At 55.4% G+C, this 14,292-nt stretch overlaps 1 long non-coding RNA gene across 1 annotated transcript; it reads right to left on the bottom strand.

Moving 5' to 3' along the window:
• Positions 1-5,671: 5,671 nt before the first annotated feature.
• On the bottom strand, positions 5,672-7,670 carry LOC125425351. Its single transcript, XR_007243353.1, has 4 exons — positions 7,539-7,670; positions 6,720-6,967; positions 6,206-6,436; positions 5,672-6,100 (listed from the first exon to the last, which is right to left on the bottom strand). It is a non-coding gene; the product is annotated as an uncharacterized LOC125425351 (long non-coding RNA).
• Positions 7,671-14,292: the final 6,622 nt, after the last annotated feature.

Raw genomic sequence — 14,292 nt, 5'->3', positions numbered from 1 at the left:
GATGGATGGATGGATGGATGGATGGATGGATGGATGGATGGATGGATATCCACACTTTTTTTCTTTTGAACCACTGTGACGTCTGGAGTGTTATGTGCCAACCCCGTATCTTTTTGTATTCAGAAGCCCCACAATATTTTGACTTGATCATTTTTTGGCTACTTTTTCAATACTATGTCCCCACCAATTTATTTTCTGTTGGCAAATGATAATTTTTACAGATGTTCTGGTGAATCATCTTAGCAACTATTATGACATTGTTTATAGTCAATTTGTGCGATCCTCTTGCACGAGCTTAGCATGTAATCCGCTGTATCTCCTATTTCGTTGCACAATTGACATTTTAAGTCTGTCCCTGATTTTTCAATTCTGGCTTTAATTGCCTGTGTTCAAATAGCTTGCTTTTGCGTGGCCAAAAGCAAGCCTTCCGTCTCCTTCCTCTATGGTCCAGATATGGGCCGGGGTCAAGTTTAATCTTTATCCACAACATAGTTAATGATAATGATAATGATAATGATAATGATAATGATAAGAAGAAGAAGAAGAAGAAGAAGAAGAAGAAGAAGTAGTAGAAGAAGAAGAAGAAGAAGAAGAATTTGAGCAAGCCATTGTTGAAACACAATACACCAGACATCACCGTGATCAAGGACAAGAAAGTGACCATCATTGACATAGCAGTCCCTGGCGACAGCCGCCGGTGTGGGAGGGGGTCTCATTGGCGCTGACCTCCTCCATTCGCAGCTTGGGGGTCCACCTGGATTTGTCTCTTACAATGGAGGCCCAGGTGGCCCATACAACCCAGGCTGCATTTTTCCATCTTCGTCAGGCCCAGCGGCTGGCTCCCTTCCTCTCCCACAAGGACCTGGCCACAGTGATCCATGCAATGGTCACCTCCAGGTTGGACTATTGTAACTCACTGTATGCAGGCCTACCCTTGCGTTTGATCCGGAAATTGCAGCTGGACATTGTTTGTTACTGATTGCTGAGTTTTAAATTGTTTTAATGTCTTTAAGGGTTATTGTATCTACGTGTTTTATGTTGTTCACCGCCCAGAGCCCTTCGGGGGTAGGGCGATATAAAAAACCCCCAATAATAAATAAATAAATAAAAATAAAAAGAACACAAGAAGGTCACTAGTTACCGCGATTTGAAAATCGTGCTTCAGCATCTACGGCATAAACCAGCTGAGGTCGTCCCAGTGGTAATCAGCACGCTGGGTGCCATCCCAAAAACACCAGGGCAGCACTTGAAACACCTTCGAATTGACAAAATTAACATCTGTCAAATTCAGAAGGCAGCCCTGCTGGGATCCACACAAATACTACGCCGATACATTACAACTTCCTAGGCCTCTCGGTGAGGCTCGAATTGTAATGAAGGCCAACGCCCAGCTAAAGATCTGGCAGCTGTGAAATCTACAACAACAACAACAACAACAATCATCATCATCATCATCCCCTCATGGGCACCCCCTTGTCGTGGGGAAGGGGCTTGCGTGCTTCGATGACGTTGAGAGCTATGCTGGAGGTGGGGTATTCTACCAGAAGGGGCTCCCATGCCAGACAGGTCTCAACTGAGAAACCAGACAAAGAGTGTCCACCAACCCATACAACATGGTGATACAAACAAAAAATTATTCCATACCGCATTGGTCATTGCGCAGGTTAACAAGGGCGCGGCGCATGCTGGTGTTCCTGGGCATACATCGACAAGTGGGCTACAAGTGGACCAACCATCCAAAAGAAAGAAGTATAGTGCACAAGAAAATCGTGCCATCATGGCTTGTTACTACAACTCAGAGCCAGAAAAAAGAGGATACTTGAAGCGGATGTACGAATTGTGGAAACAACGCTACCCAGATTCGAATATCACTGAGCAAAGACTGGCAGATCAAAGGCGATTCATCATACGGAAACAAATGGTTAACAGAGATAGAACTAGAAGAAGTCCAGAAAAATTGTGAAAAGAAAGCAACTGTAACATCAGAAGAAAGAACAGTACATACTCCAGAAACAACAGGAGAGATCATAATAGAACTGCTAGATGAAAATGCTGTTTAGGGGAGAAAAGGCCAATAGTACAACCACCAGAGAAAGTCCCCACGGGAAAAAACTGATAGACTGACAGAAAGACAAAAATAACTACGGGAAAAGATCATCCAGTATGGGATAATCAAACAGCAAAGACCACGGCTGCCAGCATTGAAAATGGCGCTCCAAAAAAGACCTAAGTAAACTATAAATAAGGGGATGTAAACATGGCACTGATGATAAATGGAAACAACATCCACTGCAACAAACTAATCAGCCTAGTGTCTAGTATGGCAATTAGTGGTCACAAGAGAACTGGGCATTGAAATACCTAAACCCAAGATAAATCAAATCCATCAAAACCAAAGTGGAAAATTAGACTGGAAACAGAAGATCTGAAATCCAAGATCAGATGCCAGTAACCTGGAAAATATGAAAGAACAAAGATTAAAGAATGGCAAGATCACGTAAAGAATTAATTAGAAGGTACTGGCTAGACACTAGAACAATTGAAGAAGTACTGGAGATCACTCAACAACAAATAACAGCTACAGCCGGTGAAAAATTGAAAGATATGAAGCAAGAAACATCCAGTACAGACAAAATCAGCAACTTTGTTCAGACCAAAGGCATTTCTACTAAAGCCTCAACACAAAGATCAATGTTGAAAGCAAAAAAACAGAGAAAAATGCAACACTTCAGTTTTGGAAAGATCTGTGGGAAAACGAGAACGATTACGCAACAGTAAGGCGCAGTGGATAAAAAGATGCTGAGAAAGATGTTGGCCAAAAACAAAATGCGCAAAACTGGAAATAATAACTGATAAGGACAAATCGCCAAGAGGCGCGAAAAACTGGACGGCACCAGGACATGATCAATTGCATGGCTTCTGGCTCAAATACCTCACCAGTTTGCACCCGGCAATGGCCAAGCAGTTCAATGAAGCCATGCAAAATGGTGAAATCGATCAATGGCTAACAACTGGGAAGACATACTTGATTCACAAAGATCCAGCCAAAAGGGCAACACCTGAAAACTACAAGCCAATAACATGTTTACCCACGATGCTCAAACTGCTCACTGGCATAACAGCAGATAACATGATGGACTACTTGGAAGCAAATAGCATCCTGCCAGTGGAGCAAAAAGGGAACAAAAGAAGGAGCAGGGGTACAAAAGATCAACTCCTGATAGATAAAATTATAATGGAGAACTGCAAGAATCGAAGAACAAATTTGCATCTGGTCTGGATCGATTACAAGAAGGCATTTGACTCACTGCCCCATAGGCTGGATCATGAAATGCTTCGAAACAATTTGGCATCAGGCAAAACATCTGAGTATCTACTCGAAAAAGTGATGCGACAGTGGAAAACTGAACTGACAGTCGGAAATGAAGACTTCGGAACAGTCAACATGAACTGTTGAATTTTCCAAGGCATCTACCTATCACCTTTACTGCGTTTATCATTGCCATGATCCCACTAACAGTAATTTGAAAGAAAACAAAGTTAGCTTATCAAATGGCTAAAGACTGCAGAAAGCAACTCTCACATTTACTGTACATGGATGATTTGAAGTTGCATGGGAAATCAGACTAGAAATCCAGCTCACTAGTAAACATGAATGTCCCATTATTCAGCATATCTATTTCGGGAAGGAAGCTCGGCCTGGAAAAGTGTGCTACTGTGGCAGTAAAGAGGGGCAAGATCACCGAGAGTGATGGGATTTGTTTCGCCTGATGGCCAACTCCATCAAGTGCGAACCAAGAGGCCGCTTATAAATACCTGGGCATTTTGCAGCTGGATAAACATCAAGCACGTGGCAAGCAAGCATCGTTGTCAGAAGGGAGTACAATCCAGAGGGTCAGGTACTTTGAAATCTAAATTAAACGTAAGGCGGGAATACTCATCAAGGCTATCAATTACCTGGGCCACACCCGCTATCAGGTACACTGCAGGGAATCATCAACTGGACACAGCCTGAGCTGGAAGCATTTGGATAGAAAAACTCTGCATTTACGACAATGCACCATGCCCACACCCACGCAGCATAATTTGATAGATTATACCTTCCCCAGAGATCTGGAGGCAGGAAGCCACTGCAAGTACAGCAAAACAGTGGAAGAGGGAGAAGCATGCACTGGCCGATTAAGTGAAGGAAAGTCAAGAACAGGCGATTGGATTGAAGTGAAGAACAGACATTTGGTTAGTCGTAAAACCAGAAAACTAAAACAAGAATAATATACAGAAACGCGATTAAAATGGGGACTGAAAAGCTGGCACAACAAAGCACTGCACGGCCAATTTCTGGAGTAAAAAAATCAAAGACAAGGTGGATAAATCTAAAAGACTTCCGCTGTGGTTAACAACCGGAACTCTAAAAAGGAAACTGAATCCTCTGATTTTGAAATTTTTCCGAGAGCAAGCCATCAGAACAAATTCGATCAAGGCCAAAATAGAAAAATCCTCAGATGATGCAAAATGCAGATTGTGCAAAGAAGCTGATGCAGAAACCTGTGGTGTCGCTATCTTCAGCTGCTGCAAAAAGATTTCGCCCGCGACTGAGTACAAACAGGAGATACAACCTTAAAGGCCAAGATGATCCACTGGAATTTATGCAAGAATTACAACATAAGAACAGCTAAGAACTGGTGGGAACATTGTCCAGAGAAAGTAATGGAAAATGAGAAGGTCAAGAATAGATCCTGTGGGACTTTCAAATCCAAACAGACAAAGTGCTGAAACACAATACACCAGACATCACCGTGATCGAGGATAAGAATATAATTTTTTAAAAACATAATTCTAAAATCATCATACAAATCCAGTCATCCAAGGAACAGAATATCTTGAATAAGTTTAGAATCATAGAAGAAGAAGAAAAAGAAGAAGAAGAGGAGGAGGAGGAGGAGGAGGAGGAGGAGGAGGAGTTTGGATTTGTTTCCCCCCCTTTCTGTCCTGTAAGGAGACTCAAAGGGGCTTACAATCTCCTTTCCTTTCCCCCCTCACAACAAACACCCTGCAAGGTAGATGGGGCTGAGAGAGCTCAGAAGAACTGTGATTAGCCCAAGGTCACCCAGCTGGCATGTGTGGGAGTGCACAGGCTAATCTGAATTCCCCAGATAAGCCTCTACAGCTCAGGAGGCAGAGTGGGGAATCAAACCCAGTTCCTCCAGATTAGAGTACACCTGCTCTTAACCACTATGGCACTGCTGTTCCCTAGAGTTGGAAGAGACCCCCAAGAGCCATCAAGTCCAACCCTGTGCCATGTAGAAACACACAATCAAAGCACTCGTGACAGAATGGCCCTCCAGCCTCTCCTTAAAAACCTCCAGAGAAGGAGACTCCTCCACACTCCGAGGTAGTTTAATTTGTTCATTATCAGCCTTAAAGTTTTTTAATTCCCCAGGAGTAATTTCTTCTGTCTTTCTGATGTTCAGCTCTAATCCTGGTTTGAAACTTTCCCCGTTAAACAAAGGGCTGGCTGAGAGTCTTCCAATACGTAAACAGCATTTATTTGACAATTTCTCCGCATCTTGCCTCAAAACGCTTCAGGGGACACAACCTTCCTTTCAACAGCAGTTCAAAAAGTTTCTCATAATACAGCAGCAGCAGCAGCAGAAGGCCATTGCTTTCACATCCTGCACGTGAGCTCCCAAAGGCACCTGGTGGGCCACTGCGAGTAGCAGAGGGCTGGACTAGATGGACTCTGCTGGTCTGATCCAGCAGGTTCTTTGTTCCTATACTGCGGACCCCTTGATGGCCTCTCAGGCGCTCCTGGACTCAAACCAAAACCGTTGTCCTCTGACACCCATGAAGCGGCCTCCTGATGAGTCAGGCCTCTTTGGTCCGCCAAGGCCGGCATTGCCTACTTGGACTGGAAGCGGCCCTCCAGGGTCTGGGGCTGGACTCCTTTGCCCCACCTGCAGCCTGCCTGCCCCTTATGAGAGAGGCCAGCAGGGAGGGCGGAGCCGGGAACCCTCCTCCTGTCGAGCGGGATGAGCTGAGTCCGTCCGGGGTCCAGTCTGCAGTGGTCAGGGCCCCCCCCACCCCCGGCGTCACCTGGGATCTGAACTGTGTTTCACTAGTTTGCTCTTAAGAACATAAGAGCATAAGAAAGCAGACAATGTTCCCTCTCCCATCAGTCGAGCTGGACTTCCGTTTTCTAAAGGACATCTTCTTTTTTCTGGCAATTTCCTCAACCTCCCTCGTTAACCCTGGTGGCTTCCTCCTGGGCTGGGCGCTGCCTTTCCTGACCTGTGGGACACATTCCAGCAGAGCTCTCCTCTCTCTTTCGTTTCCTTGCTGTCTCCGTGCTTGGACTCTGTAGCGATTTAGAAGGCATCCCTACCAGAGCTTCTGGCCTTGAAGTGAGACGGCCAGTGCTTTCCCACCACAGCTCTGCCTGGACATTTGGGAAGGAGGGGGGAGCGGGAGGAGGGGGCAGAGGGGTGAACATATATTGGGGTTATAGGAAGCCGGGCAGTCAGTACTGGCTTTCTCTCTACATGGCTAAACTGCTGTCTGTCAACAAAAGCATCTGACTGAAATCACAGCGCTTTCTGTTCTTGGGCCAGGCAGATCCGGGGCTGGAGAGCAGACAGCCCTTGCAGGACTAGGTGTATTTTTTGCCATCTTGGAAAAAAAAATGGGATTTGAGTAAATGATTAGGATGGTTAAATGTTTACCTGGTTTTTATGACTGTTCATATGTATGTTGTGAGTTTTCTGCTTTGGATGCATATTGTAGGGTGTGGTAGGACGAGGGGGCAACTGTCCATCCCATAAACATAAACAGCACCACTAAGAAGGCCATTAACCGACCGGCTGTTGTCCGTGTCCTGAGCTGCGTGGTCTGTCTGTCAGGTGTTGCTTCCAGCGCGTCACCTGCGTCTGTGGCCGGCATCTTCAGAAACCAGTCATGGGAAGGTGTGTTCCTTGGAGAGAAGTTGAGACATTAGGAACTAAAAACTGCCAGACCACAGCCACGCAGCCCAGGAAACCCACAACAGCCACGCAAGAAGACACTCTGCTAGGTTGTGCAGTCAGCCAATGAGGGAGGCTCTCCTCCCTGAACGGCGAGTTCTAAAGCCACCACCAGGGAGCCCCTGAAGTTTTTCTGCCCCTCCTCTGCACGATGCAATGCCCCCACCGGCCCCCACTTCTGGGCCTGCAAGGCTGGGTCAGGTGCAGCCCCTCCCAGCAGCGAGAGGCGTTAGTGCAGCTGTCCAGGAGCAGGACACCCCTGACCTCTTCTGCCTGGGACACTCCCTTGGACTGTGGCTCGGCCCAGGTGGCCTCCAAGTGAAGAGAACTGCAGTGGTCTACTTCAAGGAATACCCAGGAAATGGATGTGGGGTGGGGGGGGGGTGTCACCAAAACCGAACTGGAGCCCTGCTGGATGAGGCAGAGAGTCCATCTAGTCCAGTATCCTGTTTCCCAGAGGAAGGGGGGAGGGGATTCCTCAAGGATTGCAGCTGCCAGCCCCCCCCCCCGCCCGCCCGGTACCTGCTTTGGGGGCAGAGGAGCCGAGGAGCCCTGCTGTGCCTCTGTCGCCCGCCTCCCCCAAGTGGGCCTGCCCGGAGCCCTCCTGACCAGGAGCAGGAGGGTGCAGAAGGCCGGGCGAGGCGGGGGCGGGGGGTGGGGTGGGGTGGCGCGCTTGCCTTCCGGGCTTAAAGGGGAGGCGGTGGGGCTGCCTTTCCTGCCCCCCTCCCCGCCTCCCCACCCAGCAGCTGCCGGCGCCTTTAAGAGGGGGCGGCGCTGAGGCGCGGAGCTCCTGCGCTGCGCTGCTCTGCGCGGCTGGCCCGCTCGCCCGCCCCGTCGGTGATGCTGTCGCGGCTGCCGCTGCCGCTGCTGGAAGAGGAGGAGGCGGCGGAGGCGGCGGCGGCGGCGGCAGAGGAGGAGGCGGAGAAGCAGCAGCAGCGGCAGCCTGGTTGCCCGCCCGGCTGGCAGCATCCTCGGCGGCGGCGGCGCCCTCCTCTCCTCCTCCTCCTCCTCCTCCGCGGCAGCCGCCGCTCCGCCTGCAGCCCCCCCCTCGCCCGCATCAGCACCAAGGACAGCGGCGGCGGCGGCAGCAGCAGCCCCCCCAGCCCGAGCCGGAGGCGGCCGCAGCGGGACCGCGCGGGGGAGGCAGCCAAGCGCAGGCAGGCAGCGGGGGGGCCCCGCCCGCCACCCCCCCCGCCCGCGGCCCGCGGCCCCCCCCAGCCTGGTCCATGAGCAGCGAGCGGGCGGGCGGCTGAAGGAATCATGTCCTATGCCCCCTTTCGAGGTACGGGCGGGGGGGGGGGAGCCGCGGGGGTTCGTGTGCATGGGGGGAGGTGGGGGGAGTGCGCGTGCAGGTGCGCGCCCGGCTCTTGGAGGGGGGGTCGCGATGCGTGTGCGTGGTTGAGGTGTGTGTGTGTGTGTGTGTGTGTGTGTGTGTGTGTGTGTGTGTGTGGATTCTTCTGGGCCTTGCCTCCCGAATGCATGTAGTGGTGGTGGGGCGGGGGGGGGGGCTCTGGGCTGCGATGTAAATGTCAGGGTGGTGTGGGCCCGAGCTGGAGTCCCCAAAGGGCCGCTGCGCCGGAGTCCCTGGAGGGGGCCGAGGCGAGGCCGAGCTCTTCCCTTCCGGGGCACCGGTGATCTACGGCTTGCCCTCCCCCCCATCCCTGGCCGCCGGGCCTTCTGCTCTGCCCTGCCGTTAGCGCCTCCCCCACCCCCAGCCCGCGCCCAGCCCGTCCATCCCCTTGGAGTGGGCGCCCCCCGGGCCTGCCTGGCGCGTTCCCGTCCTGGGGTTTGCAGAGGGGGCCAAAGAAGGCCAGGCGGGACCCCCGAGATGAAGGCGCCGAAGCATCCCTGGGGCTTCTGCTCCCCGCTCCGCGGGCCGGGCCTTCCGGTGCCCCCTCCCCCCTCCCCCCGCAAGGAGCAGCCCTGACCCATGGGTGGGCAAGGCTGGGCTGTCCTTCCCCCGCCCTGGCAGGCGCCCTTTCCCCCTCCTCCGCGTGGTCCAGCAGGCCCGGCTGCCCCCCTCTCTTGCTGCCCCGGCCCGGCCCTCGCCCCCTCCCCCCGCCAGTGTCCCTGTCCCTGCGGAGGCTCCCCTCGTTGTCCGTCCTCCTGCCCCGCGAAACAGGACCTCCTCCTGGCTGGAGTGCAGCAAAGGCCGTGGTGGTGGTGTTGTGGGGGGGGGGGCACCCACGGGTCTCCTGGAAGCTCCCTGGCCTGCAGCGGGGAAGGGTGAGAGGCCGAGGGACGGCGTTGGCCAGGTGCAGATACCACCCCACCCCCCACCCCCCAATCCATGGGGATTAAAGCCATTTGTGACATCTCGGATAATTGGGCTGCTGACCGCTCCGGCCTGGGAAATGTGGGGAGATCCGGGGGGGGGGGTGCTTGTGGAGAGGGGAAGGGGGGAGGGGGGGGGTTCACCGAGACCAGTTTGCCCTCTGAAGCTGACATTTTCCCCCGAGGAAGCCGTCTCTGTGGTCTGCAGATCCGTGACAGTTTTGGGAGATCCCCAGGCAGTGCCAGGAGGTTGGCATCTCCCATCTCTGATCAGCCGTTCAAGCCAATGACAGGGCTGTGTTGTGTTGCATGGGTGGGGGGGGGAGCGGAAAGCCCTGTCCTTCACTTCCTACAACTTGGCGGCGGGGGGGGGGAGTGTCAAGAAATGCCCCAGACCCTCCCCTCTGCTGCAGGCAAGATCTGCTCTCGGTGGCTGCTGCTGCCGGCGAGGGGGGGTCTCTCTCTCAGGGAGGCCCTCTGTGCCCCCCCATGTGCCAGCTCCCTGGGGCGGGGGAGGGGAATGCTGTTGCCAGGCAACCCTGCTGGCGATGGATGCTGAGGGAGGGGGCAGCAGAACCACCCCGGAGAGTGTTGATGCCCCACCGGGACCCCCCCCCCTCCGGCCCAGCTTCTCCAGCCTCGCGCCTCCGGGGGCAGGGGACGGCCAGGCCTCTTCTCCCACGGCCCGCCATTAGGCCCTGCCTGGGAGCAGCCAGCCTGGGGGGGTGGGGGAGGGGGAAGGAGGCACATGGGGGGGGTGGAACAGGGAGGGAAGAAAGCCCCCCGCCTCCGCCCCCCGGGGAAGAGCCACCTGGCCATTCTCCCCTGCGTGTCATTCCAGGGCACTCAGTTCGCAGTGGCCGAAGGGGGACCTCTGGGGAGCCTGCAATGGAGGCTGCTCCGGCAGCACCAGCCGCGCGGCGTTGCTCGCCCCCGCGGGGGTTGTGCGGGGGGGGGGGAGGGGAGAGGGGCGCCGCGGGTCGGTGCCGGCATTGCTGCTCCTTCGCTGCTGGTCTGTGTCAATGAGCCTGTTGCTGTCCGACCTCCCGGAGGGGGGCCGAGGTCAGGGCGGCAGGTGGGGCTGCTGCTGCCGCCGCCGGTCACTCACTCGCGTGGCGACAGGACAGGGGAGGGAGCGGGCGAAGGTCCCGCAGGGGCCGGAGGGGGGAGGGAGGGCGCGAGCAGGCAGGGAAGTCCGGCAGCGGGTCATGACCCCCCAGCCAGCCGGGAGCTCCCTGGGGCCCGGGACGGGGCGGCCCGCGGAGTCCTGCCTTCTGCTCCTGTGGCCTTTGCCAGTTGCAGGGTTTGGGGCCTCTTGGTCAGGCTTCGCCTCTTGGCCTCAGACGGGCGGGCAGGGAAAGGCCGCCCTCCCCCCCGCCCCTCTGCCGCCCCTCCCCCCAGGTGCGCTCTTCCCCGTGGGCCCGAGGGGGGGAGGGGCTGTCCTCTCGGGGCTGATCAGTTTGGGGGAAGGTTCCCCGGCAGATTATTTAATGAGCTGGTCGGGGAAGAGCTCTGCGCCTGCGCCCCGTCCTGATTGGCACCTCCAGGCTGCGAGCAGGTTCCTATTTGCATGCCATTTGCATATCGCCAACCAGCCCTCTCTGCCGAGCCGCGTGTGTGTGTGGGTGCGTGGCATCTGCAGGAGCCGCTTCCCTTCCCTCCCCTCCTCCTTGATCTTTTTTTGGGGGGGGAGGGGGAGGGAGGGAGGAGGCAGGCCGTGTCCTCTTCCTTCTGGTGACTTCCCCCAGGCCCCTGTTGAAGGAAAGCCCCCCTCCCGCCCTGGAACTCAGCCCCCTACAGCCCCCCCCCTCCGTGCTGCTTCCACAGAGCCCCCTCGCCTTCTGCTTGCAGCTGCCACAGGCGCTTGGCAAGGAGCCCCCCCGCACCCCCCCCCCCGCCTGTCCCAGCTCTGGCTGCTGTTCCCCTCCTTGGGGCAGAAGCGTTTCCAAGGCCAGCCATGCTGGTCTGAGGCAGAAGAGCTGGGGTCAGTCCAGGAGCACCCAGATTTGGGGGGGGGGTTGTGCTCCTTAGAGAGGGGCAGGAATTGGGAGATTGGGGGAGGCGGTTATGGGGGGCTTCTGGCCAGCCCTTGGGCCTCTGGGCCCCCACCAAGCTGCCTCCTTGGGACCCCGAGGTGAGTGCTGAGGTGGGGCAGAGCCCTTAAGCTGCCCAATGGAGCACCCCCCCCACTGCAGCTGACAAAATGGGGGAGGGTAGCATGGTTTGGTGGGGGCCTCCTGTGCCAGGAATCCAGCATTGGCAGCACCCACAACTCTTTGAGTTTCAGGTACTGGAAAGGTAAAAATGGTCCCAGTTGGGCAGAGGCCAGCCTCCGTGTTCACACCGGACGCTCTGCTGGGGAGGTGAGACCCCCCCCCCCAATTTGGCTGAGCAAAAAGGCAGGGGGTGTTCTGGGATTTCAGAAGGAAGGCCTCACAGGAAATAAAAACCTAAACATGGGGAGCGGAGCGGGGGGGAGGTGTCCAGAGGCAGCACCCCCACTGCACCCCCCCCACTGCACCCCCCCCCACACACACCAGGCCTCCCCTGAGCTGCTCCGAAGTTGTCCCTGGGCTCTTGAGGGTCAGCTTCTTCATGGGGGGGGGGGGATCATGCACCTGCCACCTGCCTCAGGTTTGTTCACCGATCAGGGGAAAACACTCTGCAGATGTTCAGGGAAACGAGTGTCTTCACATGGGCCAGAACCAGCCCAGAAAACGGACCTTGGGCTACAGGCCTCAGTTTGGCTGCTGGGCCCTGGCTCACCTGGAAGGGCTCACCAGAAGGGCTCACCCGGAAGGGCTCACCGGAAGGGCTGGCAACTCCCTTGGCCCAAACAGCCATGACTCTGGTTCTCCAAAGAGAAAAGCGGCACCCGAATGCCAGTGCTGCCCCCCCACTCCCCTCTGATGCCCCCACCCAAGGGGCAGATTCCCCCCACCATCCCCGCTGCCACCCCCCCCCCCAAACCCAGGCACCTGCCCTGCCCGGAATCAGAGGCTGGCAATTTAGGGTCTGAGCCAGAAAAGGGGCCTCTGGGCCACCGCTGGCCTGGTGCTTCCACCGGAGGGTCCGGGGATCGAATCGGGGCCCTCCTGCCTGCCAAGTGGAGGCCCCTCCCTTCCCCTGGTGCTACCAGACGGGCCCACCCAGGGCTGGTGCTTCCTCCGGCTCCTGCTGCGTGGCCAGACCCGTGTGTGATGATGGTGGTCCCGCAGAGATGCCAGTTCTGGGGGTTGGCTGGCAGAGGTCCTGGCCCCTTCACCCTGCTGCAGCTCCCAGGGGTCTTTGGGGGAGGGCACAGAGGTCACGGCAATGGGGCACGGGCCCACACTCACCTGCCAGTCTGGACAAGTAGGCGTGGACGTGTCGGCTGGTTCGGCCCCCACTGGGGAGAAGGGTGGGGCAGGAAGGAATTGCACAAATAAGTCCACACAAGAACAAAGAGGATTTCTGCTGGGCTGGACTGCCAGGTCCCCCGGAGGGCCAACCGCCCAGTGCAGAGGCCGGGGCCTTCCCCGGTGTGGCCCCCAGGGCTGCTTTTCCTCGGAGCACAGGAGCGGGCCTCTTGCTGGGCTGGAGACCGAAACAGCCGAGAACGGATCAGTTTGGCCAGATGCAACCTCAGAGGGTCGAGGGGTTGTTGTTGTTGTTGTTGTTGTTGTGTGTGTTGTTTTTGCAGGGGGGTCCTCCAGCCCCTCCCCCACCTTCTTTCCCTGCCTCCCCTCCCCCTGGGGCCTGACCTCTGGCCCACCCGCCTCCATCAGTCCCCCTCCCGCCTTGAGAGTGGGCAGTGGGGGAGGCGGCAGTCGGGGGTCATCTGTCCCTCTCTTTGGTTTCGACTGTTCAGAGGAGGCCTCTAGCCAGCCAGGACTTCCTGGCAGCCGCTTGGGCCTCTGGCCTGGCTGCCCTTTAGGGTTGCCTGCTGGGGGGGAATACCTGGAGGTCTGGGAGGGGGTGGAGCCAAAGGAGGGCGGGGTTTGTGGGGGGGAGGGGCTCCAACAGAGTCCAGCCTTCCAATGGGGCTCTTTTCTGGGGGGGGGGGGGGGGGGGGCAGGACCTTACTCCAATCCGGGTCATCTTTTGGTAATATTGTGACCACAGCTCCTTTCACGTTTTGGGAATTTCTTTTGAGTTCAATGTATCATTCATTAGATGCTGTGGAATAACCAAAACAATTCCTGAAAATCCACCAAGCCTGGAGTCTTTTCTCAATCAAAACTTCCTTTCTTTTCTGGGGGAGCTTAACACATTAATGTTCCCAAAAACTGACTTTATTTCCATCACGGTGACAAAAAATAATTAAATATCATTACACACGATTCCCTCTTTCCTACTAGAATAATTCCCAAACTCCTTATTAAAGCATTTTCTTAACTTTCCTAAGAGACCAGTCATCTTCCTGTATTGCGTGTGGGGGGCCGCTCAGTCCTTCCAACTCCTTCCATTGAAGAAACCCGAAGTTCTTTTCCTTCGGAATATCTAGTTGCCACGGAGGCAAATTCCTTCCTTTTCCTCAACATTTTAATGGGATCTCTTGCAGGTGGGGAGCCAGCAGTAGATGGGGCACCTGCAGCCGCTCCCCGACAAGCAACAGAGACAGACAGACACAGGTCGAATCCCCACTACCATCTTAGCCAGGATTCAGAACACAAACTAACCAGGTTTGTGGGACGACCTCCCCATTGCTTGTGTGGCAGATTCCATTTGTGGCGCTCGTTCTCCCTGTTAATCTGCATTCCAGCAGGACCTGGTTACAAGTGGCATAGCCCCCATTAACACGGTTCAGAGCTGATCCGAGGGGAGGGATGAGGGTTGAAACCCTGACTCGTTTCCCGCCCTGGAGTGTGACGCAGAATTTGGGCAACCAATCAGCACTGCGATGCACACGCAGCCTTTCCTTGGTTTCATTTCCGCTTTTGCGATCGGCCAGCAGAAGGGGATGCAAACATTAAACAGTCAAATGCGTAACTTTGAATCGTTCATGGTTTACACAGGTAAC

The sequence above is a fragment of the Sphaerodactylus townsendi genome, unplaced genomic scaffold (genome assembly GCF_021028975.2).
Source record: "Sphaerodactylus townsendi isolate TG3544 unplaced genomic scaffold, MPM_Stown_v2.3 scaffold_315, whole genome shotgun sequence".
Lineage (NCBI taxonomy): Eukaryota > Metazoa > Chordata > Lepidosauria > Squamata > Sphaerodactylidae > Sphaerodactylus > Sphaerodactylus townsendi.
Note: the sequence above shows the minus strand (reverse complement) of the source record. Positions and strands in the feature narration are given on the sequence as shown.